This window comes from Chiloscyllium punctatum, chromosome 4 (assembly GCF_047496795.1).
Source record: "Chiloscyllium punctatum isolate Juve2018m chromosome 4, sChiPun1.3, whole genome shotgun sequence".
Lineage (NCBI taxonomy): Eukaryota > Metazoa > Chordata > Chondrichthyes > Orectolobiformes > Hemiscylliidae > Chiloscyllium > Chiloscyllium punctatum.
This window is the reverse complement of record NC_092742.1, coordinates 140,041,966-140,066,753: the sequence shown is the minus strand read 5'-3', so window position 1 is coordinate 140,066,753 and position 24,788 is coordinate 140,041,966.

Sequence of the window (24,788 nt, the reverse complement as noted above, 5' to 3'; positions counted from 1 at the left end):
CCGTCCAACACCGACGCCTCCCCAACCCCGTCCAACACTGCCCCCTCTCCAAACCTGCCCAACACTGCCCATCCACTAACACCATCCAACACTGCCCATTCCCCCAGCCCCGTCCAAAACCGACACTGCCCCAAACCCGTCCAACACCGCCCATTCCACAAACCCATCCAACACTGCCCCCTCACTCCAACCCTGACCATCATTGCCCCTCCCCCAACCCCATCAAACACTGCCCCCTCCCAAACACGGTCAAACACCAACCCCTCCCTAACTCCATCAAACACCAATCCATACCCAACCCCGTCCAACACCGACCCCTCTCCAACCCCGTCCAACACCGCACTCTCCCCCAACCCCGTCCAACACTGCCCCCTCCCCAGCCCCATCCAACACCACCCCTCCCCAACCCCGTCCAACACTGCCCCCTCCCAAACCCTGTCGAACACTGCCCCCTCGCTACAGCCCTCTCCATCATCGCCCCCTCACCCCAACCCTATCAAACACCACCCCCTCCGCCAACCCCATACGACACCGCCCCCTCCCCAATACAATCCGATACCGCCCCCTCCCCAACCCCGTCCAACACCGCCCCCCCAACCCCGTTCAAAACCGCCCACACCCCAGCTGCGTTCAAAACCGCCCCCTCCCAACACCGTCCAACACCGCCCCCTCCCCAACCTGTCAAACACTGCTCCCTGCCCCCAACCCTGTCCAACACCACCCCGTCACCCCAACTCCGTCCATCACTGCCCTCTACTCCAACCCCATCAAACAACGGCCCCATCCCCAACACCATCCAAAACTGCCCCCTTCACCAACACCATCCAACACTGCCCACTCCCCCAGCCCCGTTCAAAACCGAACCACACCCCAAACCTGTCCAATACCGGCCCCTTCCCAAAACCATCCAACACTGCCCTCTCCCCAACCCAATCAAACACGGTCCCCTCCCCGACACCATCCAACACCGCCCCCTCCCTAACCCCGTCAAACACCGACCCATACCCAGCACTGTCCAACCCAGCCCCCTCCTCAACCCAGTCCAACACCGCCCCCTACCCAACCCTGCCCATCACTGCCCCCTCCCAAACCCCATCAAACACCACCCCCTCCCCCAAACCTGCCCAACACCGCACCCTACCCTAACCCTGTTCAACACCGCCCACTCCCCAACACCGTCAAATAATGCCCCCTCACCAACACCAAACAACACCGCCCCCTCCCTAACCCCGTCAAACACTGACCAATACCCAACGCGGTCCAACCACGCCCCCTCCTCAACCCAGTCCAACACTGCCCTCTCCCCCAACCCTGTCCAACACCACTCCCTCCACCAACACCATCCAACACCGCACACTTCCCCAGCTCCGTTCACAACCGCCGCCTTCCCAACACCGTCCAACTCCGCCCCCTCCCCCAACCCCGTCCAACACCGCCCCCTCCCCAACCCCGTCCAACACCGCCCCCTCCAAAACCAGGTCTAACACCGCACCCTCCCCAACCCCGTCCAACAATGCCCCCTCCCTCAACCCCATCCAACACTGCCCCCTCCCCCAACCCCATCCAACACCGCCCCCTCCACAACTCCGTCCAACACCGCCCCCTCCCCCTACTTTGTCTAACACCGCCCCCTCACCAACACCATACAACACCGCCCCCTCCCTAACCCCGTCAAACTCTGACCCATACCCAACGTGGTCCAACCCCGCCCCCTCCTCAACCCAGTCCAACGCCGCCCTCTCCCCCAACCCTGTCCAACACCACTCCCTCCACCAACACCATCCAACACCACACTCTTCCCCAGCCCCGTAAACAACCGCCCCTTCCCAACACCGTCCAACTCCGCCCCCTGCCCCAACCCCATACAACACCGCCCCCTCCCCCAACCCCGTCCAACACCGCTCACTCCAAAACAAGGTCTAACACCGGCCCCTCCCCAACTCCGTCCAACACTGCCCCCTCCCTCAACACCATCCAACACCGCCCCCTCCCCAACCACGTCCAACACCGCACCCTCCCCTGCTTTGTCCAACACCGCCACCTCACCAACACCATACAACACCGCCCCTCCCTAACCGCGTCAAACACTGACCCATACCCAGCACTGTCCAACCCAGCCCCCTCCTCAACCCAGTCCAACACCGCCCTCTCCCCCAAGCCTGTCCAATACCACTCCCTCCACCAACACCATCCAACACCGCACACTTCCCCAGCCCCGTAATCAACCGCCCGCTCCCCAACTCCGTTCAACACTGCCCCCTCCCCAACCCCATCCAACACCACCCCCTGCCCAACCCCTTCCAACACCGCTCCCTCCCCCTACATTGTCCAACACCGCCCCCTCACCAACACCATACAACACCGCCCCCTCCCTAACACCGTGTAACACTGACCCATACCCAACGCGGTCCAACCCCGCCCCCTCCTCAACCCAGTCCAACACTGCCATCTCCCCCAACCCTGTCCAACACCGCTCCCTCCACCAACACCATCCAACACCGCACTCTTCCCCAGACCCGTTCACAACCGCCCCATCCCCAACACCGTCCAACTCCGCCCCCTCCCCCAACCCCATCCAACACCGCCCCCTCCAAAACCAGGTCTAACACCGCCCCCTCCCCAACTCCGTCCAACACTGCCCTCTCCCCCTACTTTGTCCAACACCACCCCCTCCCCAAACCCTTCCAACACCGCCCCCTCCCCCTACTTTGTCCAACACCACCCCCTCACCAAAACCATACAACACCGCCCCCTCCCTAACCCCATGAAACACTGACCCATACCCAACGCGGTCCAACCCCGCCCCCTCCTCAACCCAGTCCAACGCCGCCCTCTCCCCCAACCCTGTCCAACACCACTCCCTCCACCAACACCATCCAACACCACACACTTTCCCAGCCCCGTGAACAACCGCCCCTCCCCAACACCGTCCAACTCCGCCCCCTCCCCAACCCCATCCAACACCGCCCCCTCCCCCAACCCCGTCCAACACCGCCCCCTCCAAAACCAGGTCTAACACCGCCCCCTCCCCAACTCCGTCCAACACTTCCCCCTCCCCCAACCCAATCCAACACCGCCCCCTCCCCAACCCCGTCCAACACCGCCCCCTCCCCCTACTTTGTCCAACACCGCCCCCTCCACCAACACCATCCAACACCATCCATTACCCCAGCCCTGTGGAATACCGCACCCTCCCCAACCACGGCCAACACCGCCCCCTCCCTCAACCCCATCCAACACCACCCCCTCCCCAACCGTATCCAACACTGCCCCCTCCCAAACCCCGTCTAACACCGCCCACTCCCTCCAACCTGTTCCAACACTGCCCCCTCCCCCCAACTCCATCAAACACCGCCCCATCCCCAAAACCGTCCAACACCGCCCCCTCCCCAACCACGTCCAACCCTGCCCCCATCCCCAAAACCATCCAACTTGGCCCCTCCCCAACACCATCCAACTCTGTCCCCTCCACCAATACCACACAACACTGCCCACTCCCCCAGCCCCATTCAAAACCGCACACTCCCCCAACCCTGTCAAACACTGCTCCCTCATCCCAACCCTGTCCAACACTGCCCCCCCCCAACCCCGGCCAACGCCGCCCCCTCCCCCAACCCTATCCAACACCACCCCCTCCCCCAACCGTATCCAACACTGCCCCCACCCCAACACGGTCCAACAACGCCCCATCCCCCAACCCCGTCCAACACTACTCCAACCCCCAACATTGTCCAACACTGCCCCCTCCCCAACCCCATCCAACATTGCCATTCCGCTGAACCCCTTCAAACGCCACCCTCTCCCCAACCCCGTCCAACACTGCCCCCTCTCCAACCCTGTCCAACACCGCTCCCTCCACAACCCTGTCCAATACCGCCCCCTCCCCCAACCCCATCCCACACCACACCTTCCCCAAACCCGTCCCACACCTCCCGCTCCCCAACACAATCCAACACCGCCACCTCCCCAACCCCGTCGGACACCGAACCCCCTCCCCAACCCTGTCCAACAATATCCCCTCCTCTAACCTCGTCCCATATCACCCCCTCCTCCAACACCGCCCAACACCGACGCCTCCCCAACCCCGTCCGACGCCGCCCCTCCCAAAATGCCGTCCCACACTGCCCCCTCCCAAACCATATCCAACACCGACCCTGCCACCAACACCATCCAGCACTGCTGTTTCACCAGCCCCGTCCAAAACCGCCCCCTCCAAAACCCGGTCAAAGACTGACCCCTCCCCCAACCCTGTGCAACACTGCCCCCTCACCCAACAACGTCAAACACTGCCCCCATTCCCAACACCATCCAACACCGCCCCCTCCCCAACTCCGTCCAACACCGCCCCCTCCACCAATACCATCCAACACCGCCCTCTCCCCCAGCACCGTTGAAAAACACCCCCTCCCCAACCCCGTCCAACATCAACCCCTCCCCCAACCCCGTCCAATACTGCCCCCTCCCAAACCCCGTCTAACACTGCCCCCTCCCACCAACCTGGTCCAACACTGCCCCCTCCCCAACCCCATCAAACGCCGCCCCAACCCCAACAACATCCAACACTGCCTCCTCCCCAACCCCGTACAACATCGGCCACTCCCGCAGCCCCATTCACAACTACCACCTCCCCAACCCTGTCCCACTCCGCCCCCAGCCCAACTCCATCCAGCATCGCTCCCTCCCCCAACCCCGTCCAAAACCGCCCCCTCCCCCAACACCGTTCAACTTCGCCCCCTCCACCAACACCATCCAACACCGCCCAGTCCCCCAGCCCCGTTAAAAACCGCCCCCTCCCCAACACCGTCCAACACTGCCTCCACCCCAACACGGTCCAACACCGCCCCCTCCACCAACACCAACCTACACCGCCCAGTCCCCCAGCCCCGTTAAAAACCGCCCCCTCCCCACCACCGTCCAACACTGCCCCCACCCCAACACGGTCCAACACCGCCCCCACCCCAACCCTGTCAAACACTGCTCCCTCATCCCAACCCTTTCCAACACCGCCCCCACACTAACACCGTCCAACAACGCCCCCCCCAAAACTTTCCAACACCGCCACCTCCCCAACCCCGTCCGACAGCGCCCCTCCCCAACCCCCTCCATAACCGCCCCCTTGGGAGGGGAGATGGGCAGTTTCGTACAAGTTTGCAGAGGCAGCGCTGTTCGGCGGTGTAAGGGGAGGGGTTGGTGTGCGACGGGATTGGGGGAGGGGGTGGAGTGGGACCGGTTTGGGGGAGGGCATGTTGTGGGACAGAGTTGGGTGGGGGCGGTGTCGGACGGGGTTGGCGGAGGGGTAGGAGTGGGATAGGTTTGGGGGAGGGGGTGGTGTGGGCGGGGTTGGGGAAGGGGCGGCGTTGAACGGAGTTGGGGCCGGATGCGGTGTTGAATGGGTTTGGGGATGGGGTGGTTTTGGACAGGGTTAGGGAGGGGGTGGTATACGGGTTTGGGCAGTGGGGCTGTGTTGGACAGTGTTGGGGTGGGGGCGGTGTTGGATGGGGCTGGGGAGGGGGAGGTGTTGGACTAGGTTGGGGAGGGTGCGGTGTTGAACGGGGTTTGGGGGAGGGGGAGGTGTTGGACGATAATGGTGAGGGCCGGTTTTGTACAGGGTAGGAGAGGGGCGGTGTTGGACGGGGTTGGGGGTAGGGGTGGTGATGGAGGGGGTTGAGGGTATTTGGTGGTGATGGAGCTTTTGGGAGGGGACAGTGTTGGACGGGGTTGGGGGGAGTAGGAGGTGTTGGACGGGGTTGGGGGAGAGGGCCGTGTTGGAAGAATTTGGGGAGTGGGCAGTGTTGGACGCGGATGGGGAGGGGTTGGTTTAGAACGGGGCTGGGGGAGTGGGTGGTGTTGGATGGTGTTGTTGGAAGGGGCGGTGTTGGACTGAGTTGGGGGAGGGGCAGGTGATGGACGGGTTTGGTGGAGGGGGCGGTGTTGGACGGGGTTGGAGAGGGGGTGGTGTTTGAAGGGGTTGACGGGAGGGGGCAATATTGGACGGGGTTGGGGAGGGGGCAGTGTTGGACGGGTTGGGGAGAGGGCGGTGTTGGACAGGGTTGTGGGAGGGTGCGGTGTTGGATGGTTGGGGGAGGGGCAGGTGATGGACGGGTTTGGTGGAGGGGGCGGTGTTGGACGGTGTTGGGGAGGATGCGGTGTTTGACGGGATTGGGGAGTGGGTGGTGTTGTACAGGGTTGGGGCGTGGGGTGGTGTTGGACAGTGTTGTGGTGGGGATGGTGTTGGATGGGGTTGGGGAGGGAGCAGTGATGGACGGGGCTGAGGTGAGGGGGCGGTGTTGGACGGGTTTGGGTGTGGGGGCCGGTGTTGGACGGGGTTGGGGAGGGGGCGATATTGGATGGTGTTGGGCGAGGGGGCAGTGTTGGACGGGGTTGGGGGAGGGGGCAGTGTTAGATGGGAATAGGGGAGGGGGCAGTGTTGGATGGGGTTGGAGAGGGGGTGGAGTTTGAAGGGGTTCACGGGAGGGGACAATGTTGGACGGGGTTGGGGAGGGGGCAGTGTTGGACGGGTTGGGGAGAGGGCGATGTTGGACAGGGTTGTGGGAGGGTGCGGTCTTGGATGGGTTTGGGGAGGGTGTGGTTGTGGACGGGGTTGGGGAGGGGGCAGTGTCGGACGGGATTTGGGAGCGGTCGGTGTTGGACATTGTTGGGGAGAGGGAGGTGTGGGACGTGTTTGGGGGAGGGGTTGGTGTGGGATGCGGTTGGGGACGGGGCGATGTTGGACGGTGTTGGGAGGATGCGGTGTTGGACGGGATTGGGGAGGGGATGGTTTTGGACGTGGTTGGGGAGAGGGTGGTGTTGTATGGGGTTGGGGGTGGGGCGGTGTTGGACAGTGTTGGGTGGGGGTGGTGTTGGATGCAGTTGGGGAGGGTGCAGTGATAGACGGGGTTGGGTTGAGGGGGTGGTGTTGGACGGGGTTCGGGGTGGGGGCGGTGATGGAGGGGGTTGAGGGGAGTGGGTGGTGATGGAGATTTTGGGAGGGGGCGGTCTTGGTCGGGTTTTGGAGGGAGGGGGAGGGGTTGGATGGGGTTGAGGAAGGGGGCCGTATTGGACGGGTGTGATGAGGGTGCAGTGTTGGACGGGGTTGGGAGAGGGTGGTGTTGGACGGGGTTGGGGAAGCGGTGGTGTTGGATGGGGTTGGGGAGGTGGCGGTGTTAGACGGGGTTGGGGAGGGGGCGGTGTTGGACAGGGTTGTGGAGTGGGCGGTGTTGGATAGGGTTGGGGAGGGGGCAGTGTTGGACAGGGTTGGGGAGGGTTCGGTGTTGGACGGGTTTGGGGGAGGGGACGGTGTTGGACGGGGTTGGTGGAGGGGGTGGTGTTGGATGGGGTTGGGGAGGTGGCGGTGTTGGACGGGGTTGGGGAGGGGGCTGTGTTGGACAGGGTTGTGGAGGGGGCGGTGTTGGACAGGGTTGTGGAGTGGGCGGTGTTGGATAGGTTTGGGGAGGGGGCAGTGTTGGACAGGGTTGGGGAGGGTTTGGTGTTGGACGGGGTTGGAGGAGGGGGTGGTGTTGGACGTGGTTTGGGAGGGGATGGTGTGGGACAGGGTTGACGGTTGGGAGCGGTGTTGAATGGTATTTCCCGAAGGGGTTGGTGTGGGGTGGGTTTGGGGGAGGGGGCAGTGTCGGACAGGGTTGGGGAGGCGCGGTGTTGGACGGTGTTGGGGAGAGGGCAGTGTGGGATGGGTTTTGGGGTGGGGGCGGTGTTGGACGGGGTTGGGGTGCGGCCGTTGTTGGACGGGTTTGGGGAAGGGGCGGTGTGGGACGGTGTTGTGGGAGGGGCTGGTGCGGGGTGGGTTTTGGTGTGGGGGCGGTGTTAGGTGTTGTTGCGGGAGGGGTTGGTGTGGGACAGGTTTTGGGGAGGGGGTGGTGTGGGATGGGTTTTGGGGAGGGAGTGTTGTAGGACAGGGTTGGGGATGTGGCAATGTTTTACGGGGTTGAGGGGTGGAGCTGTGTTAGACAGTGTTGGGGTGGGGGTGTTGTTGGACTGACTTGGGGGAGGGTGCGGTGTTGAACAGGGTTTGGGAGGAGCCGGAGTTGGACGGGCTTGGTGGGGTGGGGGAGGTGTTGGACGGGGTTGGGGGAGAGTGCTGTGTTGGATTGGGTTGGGGGAGGGGGCGGTGTTGGACGGGATTTGGGAGTGAGTAGTGTGGAACTTGGTTGAAGGTGTGCAGGTGTTGGATGGTGTTGGGGGAGGGGTTGGTGTGGGACGGGTTTGGGGGATGGGGTTAATGTGGGACGGGTTTGGGTGAAGGGGTGTTGTGGGACTGGGTTGGGGAGGTGGCGGTGTTGGACAGTGTTGGGGGAGGAGGAGGTGTTGGACAGTGTTGGGGAGGGGGAGGTGTGGGACTGGTTTGGGGGGAGGGGGCGGTGTTGGACGGTGTTGGAGAAGGGGGCAGTGTTGGACCGGATTGAGGAGGGTCGGTGTCGGACGGGGTTTGGGAGGCGGCGGTGTTGGGCGGTGTTGGGGAGGGGTTGGTGTGGGGCGTGTTTGGGGGCGGGGGGAGGTTTGGACGGTGTTAGGGGAGGGTGCAGTGTTGGACGATATTGGTGAGGGGCCAGTATTGGACAGGATAGTGGAGGGGGCAGTGATGGACGGGATGGGATGAGGGGGTGGTGTTGAACGGGCTTGGGGGAGGGGGAGGTATTGGACGGTGTTGGGGGAGGGGACCGTGTTGGACGATATTGGTGAGGGTCCGGTTTTGGACGGGGTAGGGGAGGGCGCAGTGATGGATGGGGTGTGGTGAGGGGGTGGTGTTGGACAGGTTTGGGGGTGGGGGTGGTGATGGAGGGGGTTGAGGGTAGTGGCCAGTGATGGAGGTTTTGGGAATGGGAGGGGGCGGTGATTGACGGGGTTGGGAGAGGGGGTGGTGTTGAACGGAGTTGGAGAGGATTCGGTGTTGGATGGTGTTGGGCGAGGGGGCAGTGTTGGACGGGGTTGGGTGGAGGGGGCAGTGTTAGACCGGGTTTGCGAGGGGGCGGTGTTTGAAGGGGTTCATGGGAGGGGGCAATGTTGGACGGGGATAGGAGAGGGGGCAGTGTTGGACGCGGTTGGAGAGGGGGTGGTGTTTGAAGGGGTTCACGGGAGGGGGCAATGTTGGACGTAGTTGAGGAGGGGGCAGTGTTGGAGGGGAATGCTGGAGGAGGCAGTGTTGGATGGGGTGGATGTGGTTGGGGAGGGGGTGGTGTTGGACGGGGTTGGTGAAGCGGTGGTGTTGGATGGTGTTGGTGGAGGGGTCGGTGTTAGACATGGTTGGGGGAGGGGACATTGTGGGACGGCATTGTGGGAGGGGGTGGTGTCGGACGGGATTGGGGAGAGGGCAGTGTTGGGCAGTGTTGGGGATGGGGAGCTGTGGGATGGGATTGGAGAGAGGATGATGTGGAACGGGGTTGCGGAGGGGGAGGTGTTGGACGGGGTTGGTGGAGGATGTGGTTATGGACGGGTTTGGGGAGGGGGTGGTTTTGGACCGGGTTGGGGAGGGGGTGATGTTGCACAGCGTTCGGGGGTGTGGCATTGATTAACAGTGTTGGGGTGGGGGCGGTGTTGTACGGGGTGGGGGAGGGGGAGGTGTTGGACTAGGTTGGGGGAAGGTGCGGTGTTGAATGGGGTTTGGGAGGGGCCGGTGTTGGACGGGCTTGGGGGGAGTGGGAGGTGTTGGACGGGGTTTGGGGAAGGTGCAGTGTTGGACGATATTGGTGAGGGGCCGGTTTTGGGCGGGGTAGGGGAGGGGACAGTGATGGACGGGGTTGGGGTGAGGGGATGGTGTTGGACGGGGTTGGGGATAGGGGGACGGTGATGGAGGTGGTTGAGGGTAGTGGACTGTGATGGACGTTTTGAGAGGGGGCGGTGTTGGACGGGTTTTGGGAGGAGGGGGAATGTTGGACGGGTTTGGTGATGGTGCAGTGTTGGACGGGGTTGGGGAGGGGACGGTGTTGGACAGGGTGGGGAGGGGGTGGTGAATGACGGGGTTATGAAGGGGGCGGTGTTGGATGTGGTTGGGGAGGGGGCGGTGAAGAATGGGGTTGTGAATGGGGCGGTGTTGGACGGGATTGGGGTGGGGGCGGTGTTTGACAGGGTTGGGGATGTGGAGGTGTTGGACGGGCCTGGGGGAGGGGGTATACGTGTTTGGGGGAGGGGCGGTGTTGGATGGGCTTGGGGATAGGGGGTGGTGATGGAGGTGGTTGAGGGTAGTGGGCGGTGATGGAGGTTTTGGGAGGGGGCGGTGTTGGAAGGGGTTAGTGGAGGATGAGGTATTGGACGGGTTTGGGGAGGGGGCGGTGTTGCACGGCCTTCGGGGGTGTGGCTTTGTTGGACAGTGTTGGGGTGGGGGCGGTGTTGTACGGGGTTGGGGAGGGGGAGGTGTTAGACTATGTTGGGGGAGGGTGCAGTGGTGAAGGGGGTTGGGAGGGGCCGATGTTGGACGGGGTTGGGGGAAGTGAGAGGTGTTGGACGGGTTTGGGGAAGGTGCAGTGTTGGACGATATTGGTGTGGGCCGGTTTTCGACAGGGTAGGGGAGGGGACAGTGATGGACGGGGTTGGGGTGAGTGGGCGGTGTTGGACGGGGTTGGGGATATGGGGTTGGTGATGCAGGTGGTTGAGGGTAGTGGGCGGTGATGGTTGTTTTGGGGAGGGGAGGTTTTGGAGGGTTGGGGGAGGGGCCCATGCTGACGGATTTGGTGAGGGTGCAGTGTTGGATGGGGTTGGGGAGGGGACGGTGTTGGACAGGGTTGGGGAGGGGGCGATGAAGGATGTGGTTGTGAATGGGGCGGTGTTGGACGGGCCTGGGGGAGGGGGTGGTGTTAGACGGGGTTGGGGAGGGGGTGTTGTTGGACGGGGTTTTTTTTTTTTTTTTTCTTCTTTTTTCCAAGAACACCCGGGCATGGACGTATCCCCTATTTATATATATTTTTTTCTATCCCCACACTACCGCACTTAGGCGGTAGTGCTTATTTTTTTCCCCAGCACCCATGGTGTGTGTGTGCAGGTGTGAGACACAGTGAAAGACACAAAGTGCACAAATTTTTATTCAATTTCCACCACCAGGAAGATAGGAAAAACACCCGGGTGGCCAGTGACAAGCACTGCCCTTCAAACCACAGGGCAATGCTGTGTGAGCAAAACAGTGAAGGGGAGGGTAGGGACTAAATCAAAATAGAGTTGGAGGGAGAAATGATGCACTCCACTCCCTGCGGCGCCCACCTCTCCCTGAACGACTCCAGGGTGTCGGTGGACACCGCGTGCTCCTTCTCCAAGGACACCCGGGCTCTAACGTAACCCCGGAAGAGGGGCAGGCAGTCGGCCCTAACGACCCCCTCCACGGCCCGCTGCCTGGACCTGTTGATGGCCAGTTTGGCCAGGCCCAGGAGCAGACCCACGAGGAGGTCCTCGGACCTGCCCTCCCTCCTCCGTACCGGGTGCCCGAAGATCAGGAGCGTGGGACTGAAGTGCAGCCAGAAACAGAGGAGAAGGTTTTTGAGGAAATCAAAAAGGGAGTGCAAACGCCCACACCCAATATATACATGGTCCACGGACTCCACAGCGCCACAGAACAAGCAGTTGGGCTGGGAGTCCGTGAACCACCGCAACCTGCGGTTGCAGGGGACTGCTGCGTGCAGCACCCTCCACCCCAGATCCCCGAGAGAAAGGGGGAGGACTCCCGCGTAGAGAGTTCTCCACTGGGGATCTCCGCCGCCCGGTGGCAAATGGGCACGCCAAGGCGTGTCCGGACGGTGGATGAGGGAGAAGAGGTGGACGGTGTGCAGCAGCAGTCGATACAGGGCCCTCCTTTTTATGTCCCTAAAAGCAACAAAATTAAAATTCCGGAGGCGGCTCAGGTTGTGGGGCACAGGCTCCCGCGGGAAGTACGGGACCTTGGGGCCAATGTGAAATTCCGTCCGGGCCTTGGACGGGGTTTTGGAGGCGGTGGTGGATGACGGGGTTGAAGGTGGGGCGCTGTTGGATGGTGTTGGGGAAGGGGTTGGTGTGGGATGGGTTTGGGGGAGAGTGTGGTGTGTGACAGGTTTGGGGGAGGAGGTGGTGTGGGACAGGGTTGGAGGAGGGGCAGTATCGGACGGGGTTGGGGAGTCGGCGGTGTTGGACGGTGTTGGGGGAGGGGACGGTTTGGGGAGGGGGCGGTGTTGGACGGGGTTGGGGAGGGGGCGGTGTTGGACGGATTGGGGAGGGAGTGGTGTCGGACGGGGTTTGGGAATCGGTAGTGTTGGGCGGTGTTGGGGGAGTGGTTGGTGTGGCACGGGTTTGGGGGAGCAAGTGGTGTGGACAGGGTTGGGGAGGTGGCAGTGTTGAATGGGGTTGGGGGATGGGGGGGTGTTGGACAGTGTTGGGGTGGGACCGGTGTTGTACGGAGTTGGGGAGGGGGAGGTGTTGGACTAGGTTGGGGAATGGTGTGGTGTTGAATATGGTTTGGGAGGGGCCGGTGTTGGACGGGGTTGGGGGACAGGGAGGCGTTGGACGGGGTTGGGGGAGAGTGCAGTTTTGGATGGGATTGGGGAGGGGTCGGTGTTGGACAGGTTTGGGGGAGAGGGCGGTGGTGGACTGGGTTGGCGGAGGGGCGGTGTTGGACAGGGTTTGGTGGGGGTGGTGTGGGATGGGGTTGAAGGTGGTGGCGGTGTTGAATGGTGTTGGGGGATGGGTTGGTGTGGGACGGGTTTGGGGGTTGGGGTAGTGTGGGATGGGTTTGAGGAAAGGGGTGTTGTGGGACAGGGTTGGGGAGGGGATGGTGTTGGACAGGGTTGGGGTGAGGGAGCAGTGTTTGACAGGGTTCAAGTGAGGGCAGTGTTGGACCAAGTTGGGGAGGGTGGCGGATTTGAACGGGGCTTGGGGAGTGGACGGTGTTGGACGGTGTTGGTGGAGGGGGCGGAGTTGAACGGTGTTGGGGAAGGGGCGGTTGTAAATGGGGTTGGTGTTGTGGGCGGTGTTGGATGGAGTTGGTGGAGGGGGCGGTTGTGAACCGGGCTGGGGGAGTGGGTGGTGTTGGATGGTGTTGGTGGAGGGGGCGGTGGTTGATGGGGTTCTGGGGAGGGGGCAGTGTTAGATGGGGTTTGGAGGGGGCGGTGTTGGATGGGGTTGGGGGAGGGGGTGGTGTTGTATGGGGTTGAGGATGGGGTGGAATTGGACTGGGTTGGTGGAGGGGCGGTGTTGAACGGAGTTGGGAGTGGGAGAAGTGTTGGATGGTGATGGGGATGGGCGGTGTTTGACGGGGTTGGTGGAGGGGGTAGTGTTAGACCCGGTTTGGGAGGGAGCGGTGTTGCACGGGATTGGGGGAGAGGGTGGTGCTGTATGGGGTTGAGGATGGCGCAGTGTTGGATGGGGTTGGGGGAGGGGGTAGTGTTGGATGGGGTTGTGGAGGGGGCGGTGTTGGATGGTGTTGGTGGAGGGGGCAGTGTTGGACGGAGTTGGGGGAGGGGGCAGTGTTGGATGGTGTTGGGGATGGGGGCGGTGTTTGACAGGGTTGGGTGGAGGGGGCAGTGTTAGACCGGGTTTGGGAGGGGGCGGTGTTGGACGGGGTTGGGGGAGGGGGAGGTCTTGGACGTGGTTGGGGAGGGGGCGGTGTTGGACAGGTTTGGAGAGGGGGTGGTTTTTGACGGGGTTGGGGAGGGGGTGGTGTTGGATGGGGTTGGGGAGGGTGCGATGTTGGACGGGGCTAGGGAGGGGGCGGTTTTGGACATGTTTGGGGAGGGACTGGTGTTGGACTGGTTTGGGGAGAGGGCGATTTTGGAAGGGGTTGGGGATGGGGCGGTGTTGGACGGGGTTGGGGAGGGGGTGGTGTTTGACAGTGTTGGGGAGGGAGCGATGATGGATGGGGAAGTGGGAGGGTGTGGTGTTGGATGTGATTGTGGGGGCGGCGGTGTTGGATGGGGTTGGGTGTGGGGACGGTATTGGACGGGTTGGGGGAAGGGACGGCGGTGAATGTCAGGCTGGGGCCGGTGTGTGGTCGGCAGTGAGGGTCAGGAATTGGGTGGTGTGTGGACGGCGGTGAGGGTCCAGCTGGGGGCTGATTGTGGACGGCAGTGAGGGTCAGGCTGGGGCTGGTGAGGGTCAAGCTGGAGGCGGCGTGTGGACTGCAGTGAGGGTCAGGCTGGGGTAGTAAGTGTCAGGCTGGGGGTGGTGAGGATCAGGCTGGAGGTGGTGTGTGGATGGTGGTGAGGGTCAAGCTGGGGGCAGTGAGTGTCAGGCTCGGGTGGTGAGGGTCAGGCTGGCGACAGTGTGTGGAGGGCAGAAAGGTTCAGGCTGGGGGCGATGTGTGGATGGCTGGGAGAGTCAGACTGAGGGCTGGTGTGTGGGCAGGCAGTGAGGGTCAGGTTGGGGGTGTTGTGTCAGTGCAGTGAGGGTCAGGCTGGGGGCGGTGTGTGGATGGCGGAGGTGGTCATGCTGGGGGCGGTATGTGGACGGTGGAGTGGGTCAGTCTGGGTATGAGGTGTGGACGGCGATGAGAGTCAGGCTGAGGGCAGTGTGTGAGCAGTGGTGAGAGTCAGGCTGAGGGCAGTGTGTGAACGACAGTGTGGGTCAGGCTGAGTATGATGTTGGACGACGGTGACGGTTAGGCTGGGGGCGGTGAGGGTCAGGCTAGGGGTGGTGTGTGTGGGGCGGTGAGGGTCAGGCTGGGGGCGGTAAGGTAAGGCTGGGTGTGGTGAGGATCTGGCTGGGGCCAGTGTGTCCGGGGCAGTGACGATCAGGCTTGGGGGTGGTGTGTGGATGCAATGAGGGTCTGGCTGGGGTCAGTGTGTGGACGATGGTGACGGTTCGTTCGGGGGCAGTGTGTGGACAGCAGTGAGGATCAGTCTGGGGGCGGAGTGTGGATGGCGGTGAGGGTCAAACTGGGGATGGTGACTGGGCAGCAATGAGGGTCAGCCTGCGGGCGGTGTGTGAATGGCGGTGAGGGTCACTCTGGGGGTGTTGTGTAGGTGGCAGTGAGAGTCAGCCTGGAGGCAATGTGTGGATGGCACTGAGGGTCAGGCTGGGAGCGGTGTATTGGCGGCAGTGAGGGTCAGGCTGGGGGCAATGTTGGATGGCGGTGAGGGTCAGGATGGGGGTGGTGTCTGGGCGGAAGTGAGGGCCAGGCTGGGGGTAGTGTGTGGATGGGGGTGAGGGTTAGGCTGGGGCTGGTCTGTGGATGCTGGTGAGGGTGAGGCTGGGGGCGGTGAGTGGACGGTGGTGAGTGTCAGGCTATGGGGCAAATTGTGGGTGACATTGAGGGTCAGGTTGGGAGTGGTGTTGGATGACGGTGAAGGTCTGGCTGGGGGTGGTGTGTGGGCAGTAGTGATGATCAGGCTGGGGGCAGTGTTTAACGGCGGCGAGGGTCAGTCTGGGCCGATGTTGGACGGCAGTGAGGGTCAGGCTGGGTGTGGTATGTGATTGGCAGTGAGTGTCAGGCTGGGACTGGTGTTGGACTGCAGTGAGGGTCAGGCTGGGGGCGGTATTGGAAGGCGGTGAGGGACAGGCTGGTGGCGGTATGTGATCGGCAGTGAGTGTCAGGCTGGGACTGCTGTTGGACTGCAGTGAGGTTCAGGCTGGGGGTGGTGTTGGACTGCAGTGAGGTTCAGGCTGGGGGTGGTGTTGGACTGCAGTGAGGGTCAGGCTGGGGCTGGTGTTGAATGGTGATGAGGGTCAGGCTGGGGGCAATGTTGGTCAGCGGTGAGGGTCAGGCTAGGGCGGTGAGGGTCTGGCTAGGGGCAGTGAGTCCGGGATGGTCAGGGTAAGGCTGGGGGGTGGTGTCTGTGGGATCGGTGAGGGTCAGGCTGGGGGGTGGTGTGTGGACTGCAGTGAAGGTCTGGCTGGGGTCGGTGTTGGACGTTGGGGATGGTCAGGCTAAGGGCGGTGTGCGGACGGCAGAGAGGGACAGGCTGGGAGCGCAGTGGGAATGGCAGTGAGGGTCAGGCTGGGCACGGCGTGTGGGCAGTAGTGAGTGTCAGGCTGGGGGCGGTGTGTGGACGGCATTGAGGGTCAGGCTTGTGGCGGTTTGTGGACGGCATTGAGGGTAAGGCTGAGGGTGGTTCGTGGACGGTGGTGAGGGTAAGGCTGAGGGCGGTGTGTGGACGGTGGTGAGGGTAAGGCTGAGGGCGGTGTGTGGACGGTGGTGAGGGTAAGGCTGAGGGCGGTGTGTGGACGGTGGTGAGGGTAAGGCTGAGGGCGGTGTGTGGACGGTGGTGCGGGTAAGGCTGAGGGCGGTGTGTGGACGGTGGTGAGAGTAAGGTTGAGGGCGGTGTGTGGACTGTGGTGAGGGTAAGGTTGAGGGCGGTGTGTGGACGGTGGTGAGGGTAAGGCTGAGGGCGGTGTGTGGACGGTGGTGAGGGTAAAGCTGAGGGCGGTGTGTGGACGGTGGTGAGGGTAAGGCTGAGGGCGGTGTGTGGATGGTGGTGAGCGTAAGGCTGAGGGTGGTGTGTGGACGGTGGTGAGGGTAGGGCTGAGGGTGGTGTGTGGACGGTGGTGAACGTCAGGCTGGGGGCGGTGTGTGGACGGCATTGAGGGTCAGGCTGGGGGCGGTGTGTGGATGGCATTGAGGGTAAGGCTGAGGGCGGTGTGTGGACAGTGGTGAGGGTAAGGCTGAGGGCAGTGTGTGGACGGTGGTGAGGGTAAGGCTGAGGGTGGTGTGTGGACGGTGGTGAGGGTAAGGCTGAGGGCGGTGTGTGGACGGTGGTGAGGGTAGGGCTGAGGGCGGTGTGTAGACGGTGGTGAGGGTATGGCTGAGGGCGGTGTGTGGACGGTGGTGAGGGTAAGGCTGACGGCGATGTGTGGGCGGTGATGAGGGTAAGGCTGAGGGCGGTGTGTGGACGGTGGTGAGGATAAGGCTGAGGGTGGTGTGTGGACGGTGGTGAGGGTAAGGCTGAGGGCGGTGTGTGGACGGTGGTGAGGGTAAAGCTGAGGGCGGTGTGTGAATGGTGCTGAGGGTCAGTCTGGGGTCGGTGTGTGGATGGCAGTGAGAGTGAGGCTGGGGCAGTGAGTGGGCAGCAATGAGGGTCAGACTGGGGGCAGTGTTGGACGGCGGTGAGGGTCAGGCTAGGTGCGGTGTGTGGGCATCAGTGAGGGCCAGGCTGGGGGCGGTCTTTGGAAGGTGGTGAAGGTCAGGCTGTGGGCAGTGTGTGGATGGCACTGAGGGTCAGTCTTGGGGGCATTGTGTGGGCAGCAGTGAAGGTCAGATTGGGGGCGGTGTGTGGATGGCGCTGCGGGTCTGTCTGGGGGCGTTGTGTGGGTGGCAGTGAGGGTCAGGCTGGGTCGGTGTGTGGATGGCAGTAAGGGTCAGGCTGGGGGTGGTGTGTTGATGCTGGTGAAGGTCAGGCTGGGGGCGGTGTTGGATGGCAATGAGGGTCAGGTTGGGGATGGTGTGTGGGCGGCAGTGAGGGTCAAGCTGGGGGCAGTGTTGGATGGCGATGAGGGTCAGGCTGGTAGTGGTGTTGGATGGTGGAGAGGGACAGGCTGGGGGTGGTGTGTGGACGGTGGTGATGGTCAGGCTGGAGACGGTGTGTGGACGGCAGTGAGGGTCAGGCTGGGGGCGGTGTGTGGACGGCAGTGAGGGTCAGGCTGGGGACGGTGTGTGGATAGTGGTGAGGGTCAGGCTGGGGGCGGTGTGTGAACGGCAGTGAGGGTCAGGCTGGGGACAGTGTGTGTGCGGTCGATCGTGCTGTGTGCTGCTGCAATCTCCTGAATGGGGAGCAGATTTTGAAAACTCCGAACCCCACAGGTAAGGCATTTAATCGATTAACCGAATCATTGATTATCCGAATAAATTATTGCCCACCCAACTCGTTCACATAATTGATGTTCCTCTGTCGGTGGAAACATGAAAAGGAAGGGTTTAGAGGGATATGGGCCAGGTGCTGGCAGGTGGGACTAGAATGGGTTGGAATACCTGGTCAACATGGATGGGTTGGACCGAAGGGTCTGTTTCTGTGCTGTATATCTCTATGACTCTATGACCTTCCAGCCAATTTTGTATCCAAATCTCCCCATCTCCTTGTATTCTATGGTGATGAACTTGCTAACCCGTGTGTGATGTGGACTGTTGCTGAATGTCTTTCTGAAGTCCAAGTTAGTGATTTCCATGCACAACGCCATGCTGACTATCCCTAATCATTCTTGTCTTTCCAATGACATGGACATCCTGCCCCTTAGAATCCCTTCCAACAACTTGCCTTCTACTGACTTCAGGCTCACCGGTCTACAGTTTGCTGGCTTTACCTTACCACCTTTCTCAAATAATGGCACCAGTCTTCCAGCATATCGTCCACAACTAGAGGGCATAGGTTTAGGGTGACAGGGTAAAGATATAAAAGAGACAGAAGTGGCAACTTTTTCACACAGAGGGTGGTACGTGCATGGAATGAGCTGCCAGAGGAAGTTTTGGAGGCTGGTACAATTGCAACAATTAAGAGGCATTTGGATGGATATATGAATGGGAAGTGTTTGGAGGGATATGGGCCGGGTCCTGGCAGGTGGGACGAGATTGGCTTGGGATAGCTGGTCAGCATGGACGGGTTGGACCGAAGGGTGTGTTTCTATGTTGTACATCTCAATGACTCTGACTCTAAATGGCCAGTTTCCACAGTGATTCTACGAGAAACTCATTTGGACAGGTACCTAATAGGGAATGTTTGGATACATGTGAACCAAGGGGAGGCAGGTGAGATTAACTCAGTTTGGAATTATGTTTGACATGGATTGATTGGACCACAGGGTCTGTTTCCATGCTACATAACATTACGACTCTAATTCTTGCTATCTCTGCATTCCTCCCTCTTCACATCTCTCCCTATCTCTGTCACCTCACCCAGCCTCACAACTCTTCCTTATCTTCAAAGTTTATGAGAAGATTTGTAGCTTGGGTTCTCATTGTTGTGGTTCTGTTCGCCGAGCTGGAAATTTGTGTTGTAGACGTTTCGTCCCCTGTCCAGGTGACATCCTCAGTGCTTGGGAGCTTCCTGTGAAGCGCTTCTGTGATGTTTCCTCCGACATTTATAGTGATTTGTATCTGCCGCTTCCGGTTGTCAGTTCCAGCTGCAGCAGACTGGGGACGAATTGTCTGAAACACAAATTCCCAGCTCGGCGAACATCTTCCTTATCTCTAATCATTCCTCTCCGGCCTCAGACTCGTCCCTAACTCTAATCCCCTCCAGTCGCTCAAAGCTGTGCTGTATGTGTCTTACTTTGATTCCAGCCTTGAGGATTCCCCATTTTTATTTCTCACTTGATGACGGCCCTTTCAGATTCCTGCATCGAGCTTCAGAATTTCCTCCTAAACCTCTCCATCTCACTTTCCTCCCAAACACATTGACCAATCATGTGTCATCGATTCTACTATCATTTTTTCTGACCTGGTTTCAATGGTGGCCTGTCATATTCCTATATTAAGTGTCTTGAAGTTTACAGCAAAGAAAAAGGCTATGTAGGCCATTGAGTCTGTGCCAGTAAAGAAAACTATCACCAACTATCCTGATCCATTTTCTAATACACAGTCATTCGCACCATCTGTCTTGGTATCACGAGTGTGCACCTAAATATGTCTTCAATGCTATTGGGAATTCTGTGTCTCCCATCCTTCCAGACAGTGAGGTTTAGTGCAACCGGTGCTCGATGATGACATCACCCACAGGAACACAGAGCAGCTGGGTCTGTGCAAACCAGAGATCGCCCACACATTGGGAAGGATGACAGGGTCCCTGAGAGGGGGCACAGGAGATTTACCAGGATGGTTCAAGGAATGGGGCATTGTAGTAGCATGTTTTGGATATTCTTTTACATTATTCATTGGTATGATATCGTTGTTGCTGATACATTGGGTAGATAATATCGATCTACAATAAATGGACTCTCCTTCTCAACCTCTCCCCTTGCCTGGGCTGGGGTAACCTTCAGGTTAAACCATGACCAGTCATCTCTCCCTAAGGTCTGGTCGGACAATACTGACTTTGCCTCTTACTCAGTGATGTCACTGTACCTCGGGGGGTGGAGAGTGGAAATGCTGAGGGTGGTGGATGGGACTCCACTGAGGCACAGTGCTTTGTCCTGGAGGATGTTCACGTTCTTTAATAGTGTTGGTGTCTGCACTGATGCAGGCAAGTGGAGAATGTTCCAATACAATCCTGATGTGTACCTTATAGAGAGCAAACAGACATTGGGGAATCAGGGGTTTGGGGAAACTGAGGATTTCTCCTTGTAGCAAAGGCAATTGAGAGGAGCTGTGATAGAGGGGTTTACAGAAGTTACCCGTTGTAATAATAAACCTTACACCCATCAGCTCATTATACAAGGATTACAGGACACATTGAAGGTGTGGGGAGAACCATTGAGAGAATGGGATGATTTAAAGGAGAACTTTGATGCAGTAAATGGGATTGAGCTGGAACGCAATACTCACACACAATGTGAATATCCAGGTCCGGATTAACTGAGTAACGCTGTCAGAGTTTGGCATTACAGTTACTGAGATTACCATCTGAATATCCACCTGTAGTATCCTCTAATACAAGTTATAAAATCTGTCACTGTCAGGTCAGGTTAGAATCTCACACCATCCCGTCCTCCTGGCCCAGGACGACTGTACACATTACCCCTTGTGGAGGTCAGCAGTTCGTTCAGGGGGAAATCTATGTGGGTTTCTATGAGTTTCCACCTTCGGACTTCATGTGACTGAACCGGGCAGATCTTTAGACAATAGACAATAGACAATAGACAATAGACAACAGACAATAGACAATAGATGCAGGAGTAGGCCATTCAGCCCTTCGAGCCTGCACCGCCATTCAATATGATCATGGCTGATCATTCCCATTCAGTATCCTGTTCCAACCTTATCTCCATAACCCTTGACTCCACTATCTTTAAGAGCTCTATCCAATTCTTTCTTAAATGAATCCAGAGACTGGGCCTCCACTGCCCTATGGGGCAGAGCATTCCACACAGCCACCACTCTCTGGGTGAAGTAGTTTCTCCTCATCTCTGTCCTAAATGGTCTACCCCGTATTTTTAAGTTGTGTCCTCTGGTTCAGCACTCCCCCATCAGCGGAAATATGTTTCCTCCTGCCAGAGTGTCCAATCCTGTCATAATCCTATACGTTTCAATCAGATCCCCTCTCAGTCTTCTAAACTCAAGGGTATACAAGCCCAGTCGCTTCAGTCTTTCCGTGTAAGGCAATCCTGCCATTCCAGGAATTGACCTCGTGAACCTACGCTGCACTCCCTCAATAGCCAGAATGGCTTTCCTCAAATTTGGAGACCAGAACTGTACACAGTACTCCAGGTGTGGTCTCACCAGGGCCCTGTACAGCTGCAGAAGCACCTCTTTGCTTCTATACTCAATTCCTCTTGTTATGAAGGCCAGCATGCTATTAGCCTTCTTCACGATCTGCTGTACCTGCATGCTTGCCTTCATTGACTGGTGGACAAGAACACCCAGATCTCTCTGAACAGCCCCTTTACCTAATTTGATACCATTGAGGTAGTAATCTGCCTTCCTGTTCTTGCCACCAAAGTGGATAACCAGACATTTATCCACATTAAACTGCATCTGCCATGCATCTGCCCACTCACCTAACTTGTCCAGGTCACCCTGTAATCTCCTAACATCCTCATCACATTTCACCCTACCACCCAGCTTTGTATCATCAGCAAATTTGCTAATGTTATTGCTGATACCATCTTCTATATCATTTACATATATTGTAAAAAGCTGCGGTCCCAGCACGGATTCCTGCGGTACCCCACTGGTCACTGCCTGCCATTCTGAAATGGAGCCGTTAATCACGACCCTTTGTTTCCTATTAGCCAACCAATTCTCTATCCAATCTAGTACTTTGTCCTCAATACCGTGCGCCCTAATTTTACTCACTAACCTCTTGTGTGGGACTTTATCAAAAGCTTTCTGAAAGTCCAGGTACACTACATCCACTGGAGCTCCCTCGTCCATCTTCCGAGTTACATCCTCAAAAAATTCAAGAAGATTAGTCAAGCATGATTTCCCCTTCATAAATCCATGCTGACTCTGTCCTATCCTGTTACTATTATCCAGATATGCCGTAATTTCATCCTTTATAATAGACTCCAGCATCTTTCCCACCACTGAGGTCAGACTAACTGGTCTATAATTTCCTGCTTTCTCCCGCCCACCCTTCTTAAAAAGTGACACAACATTAGCCACCCTCCAATCCTCAGGAACCGACCCCGATTCTATTGAACTCTGGAAAATAATCACCAGCGCATCCACGATTTCCCGAGCCACCTCCTTCAGTACCCTGGGATGCAGGCCATCAGGTCCCGGAGACTTATCAACCTTCAGACCTAACAGTCTCTCCAACACCAAATCCTGGCAAATATAAATTCCCTTAAGTTCAGGTCCTTCAGCCACTGTTACCTCAGGGAGATTGCTTGTGTCTTCCCCAGTGAACACAGATCTGAAGTACCCATTTAATTCCTCTGCCATTTCTTTGTTCCCAGTAATATATTCCCCTGTTTCTGTCTTCCAGGGCCTAATTTTTGTCCAAACCATTTTTTTGCCTTGGACATACCTAAAAAAGCTTTTACTATCCTCCTTTATATTCTTGGCCAGTTTACCTTCGTACCTCATTTTTTCTCTGCGTATTTCCTTCTTCCTAACCCTCTGTTGTTTTTTAAAAGCTTCCCAGTCCTCAGTTTTCCCACTTATCTTCGCTAAGTTATACTTTTTCTCTTTTAACTTTATATGTTTCTTTACTTCCCTCGTCAGCCCCGGCCGCCCATGTCTCCGCCTGGCATCTTTCTTCCTTTTAGGAATGAACTGATCCTCCAACTTCTGCATTATACACAGAAATATCCGCCATTGTTCCTCCACGGTCTTCCCTGTTAAGATATTGCACCATTGAACTTTGGCCAGTTGCTCCCTCATAGCTCCATATTTCCCTTTATTCAACTGAAATATTGTCACTTTCGATTGTACCCACTCCTTCTCAAATTGCAGATTGAAGCTTATTGTATTATGGTCACTACTTCCCAATGGCTCCTTCACTTCGAGGTCACTGACCAATTCTGGTTCGTTACACAATACCAGATCCAGAATCGCCTTATCCCTGGTCGGCTCCAGCACCAGCTGCTCTAAAAATCCATCTCTGAGGCACTCCACAAAGTCTCTTTCTTGAGGCCCGATACCATTCTGATTCTCCCAGTCTACCTGCATGTTAAAATCCCCCATAACAACTGTAGTAACATCTTTGCGACCAGCCAATTTCAGCTCCTGATTCAACTTACATCCGACATCCAGACTACTGTTTGGGGGCCTGTAGATGGCTCCCATGAGGGTCTTTTTACCCTTAGTGTTTCGAAGCTCTATCCACACTGACTCTACATCCCCTGACTCTAGGTCCCCCCGCGCAAGGGACTGAATTTTCTCCCTTACCAACAAGGCCACCCCACCCCCTCTGCCCGTCAGTCTGTCCTTACGATAGCACGTGTAGCCATGAATATTCATTTCCCAGGCCCTGTTCCCATGAAGCCACGTCTCAGTTATCCCCACAATATCGTATCTGCCAATTTCCAAAAGAGCCTCAAGCTCATCCACCTTGTGTCTAATGCTTCGTGCATTCATATATAGAATTTTTAATTTGTTACTGCTCTCACCCTTCCCCTCAACCCTTATTTCACTCAACTTTACAGCATGATGCCTTTTCCAGTTTTCTGCCTCCGTGATACAGTTGTCTTTCTTGACTTCTCTTGTTCTAACTACCCCTTCAATTTCCTTTTTAAACATCCAGCTTGACCCCTCCCCCCCCCCCCCCCCCCCCCCGCTACTTTCTGAGATGGAATGATCCAAGAGGCAGTGAGATGTGGCGAGCAGGATTTCCTTCCTTTTCTTTCCTTCCGTGTTGCCGCTGTGCCTCATCAATGAGACATGGGGGGTGAAAGCCTCATGCAGCTGGATGGGCAAGTAGTCTCCATTCTGACCAATGGGCAGCAAGCTCCTCCCAGTCATCCCATAGAGTCTCACGATTAACAGAGCAACACTGCTCGCTTCCCACTGCCCAGGATTCCCAGTAAACATTGAGAAGAATTGGGATGGGAGGGAATCTGTCAGAAAAGGCATAACTGTAAAGTTCAAAGAGGATTGTGAAGAGAGAGAGATGCACAGGAGAAGGGGGCAGCAAGTTGGCAGATGGAGTATAATTTGGGAAAATGGGAAGTTGGTCATTTTGGAGGAGATAATAAAAGAACAGAGTGCTATTTAAATGGTGGAAACTGTAGAACTGTACACAACAAAGGGACCAGGAGGTAATTGTGCAGGAAACACAGAAAGCTAGCAGATTCTGGCTCAGTCACGGAATCAAGGGTTCTGCTTCAGATTCGTCAAGTTTAAGGCAACACCGACACGGGTAAGGGGTTTCAGTACCAATGGAGCTGGGGTGAGGGGGAGACAAGCAACATTTTAGAGAATGGAATTCCTGGTGTTTGTGATTGTGTGGATGTCTGATCAGAAGGTCACCTTGGGGTCAGATATAACAGCAATATTCTGAAGAATGTAGTTCTACCTCAGATATATTCCAGTGGCAGGGAGGGGCTCAGCAGTCAGGGAAAGCAATTTGTAATAGCAACTGAAGGCAAAGGCTTTAACCATGACAATGTTTCATTGGAGAAAATTGCAGCTAATTGAGTAGTGGGAGTGTGGTAAGCAGTTTGATAACTGAGTAACAGTGGAGTATTGGAGAGGGATGATGGAGAGGGAGAGCTGGGCATTGTCAGTGTACATGTGAAACCTAACACGGTGCTTTTGGACAATGTCACCTCCTGGCAGTATGTAGGTGAGAAAA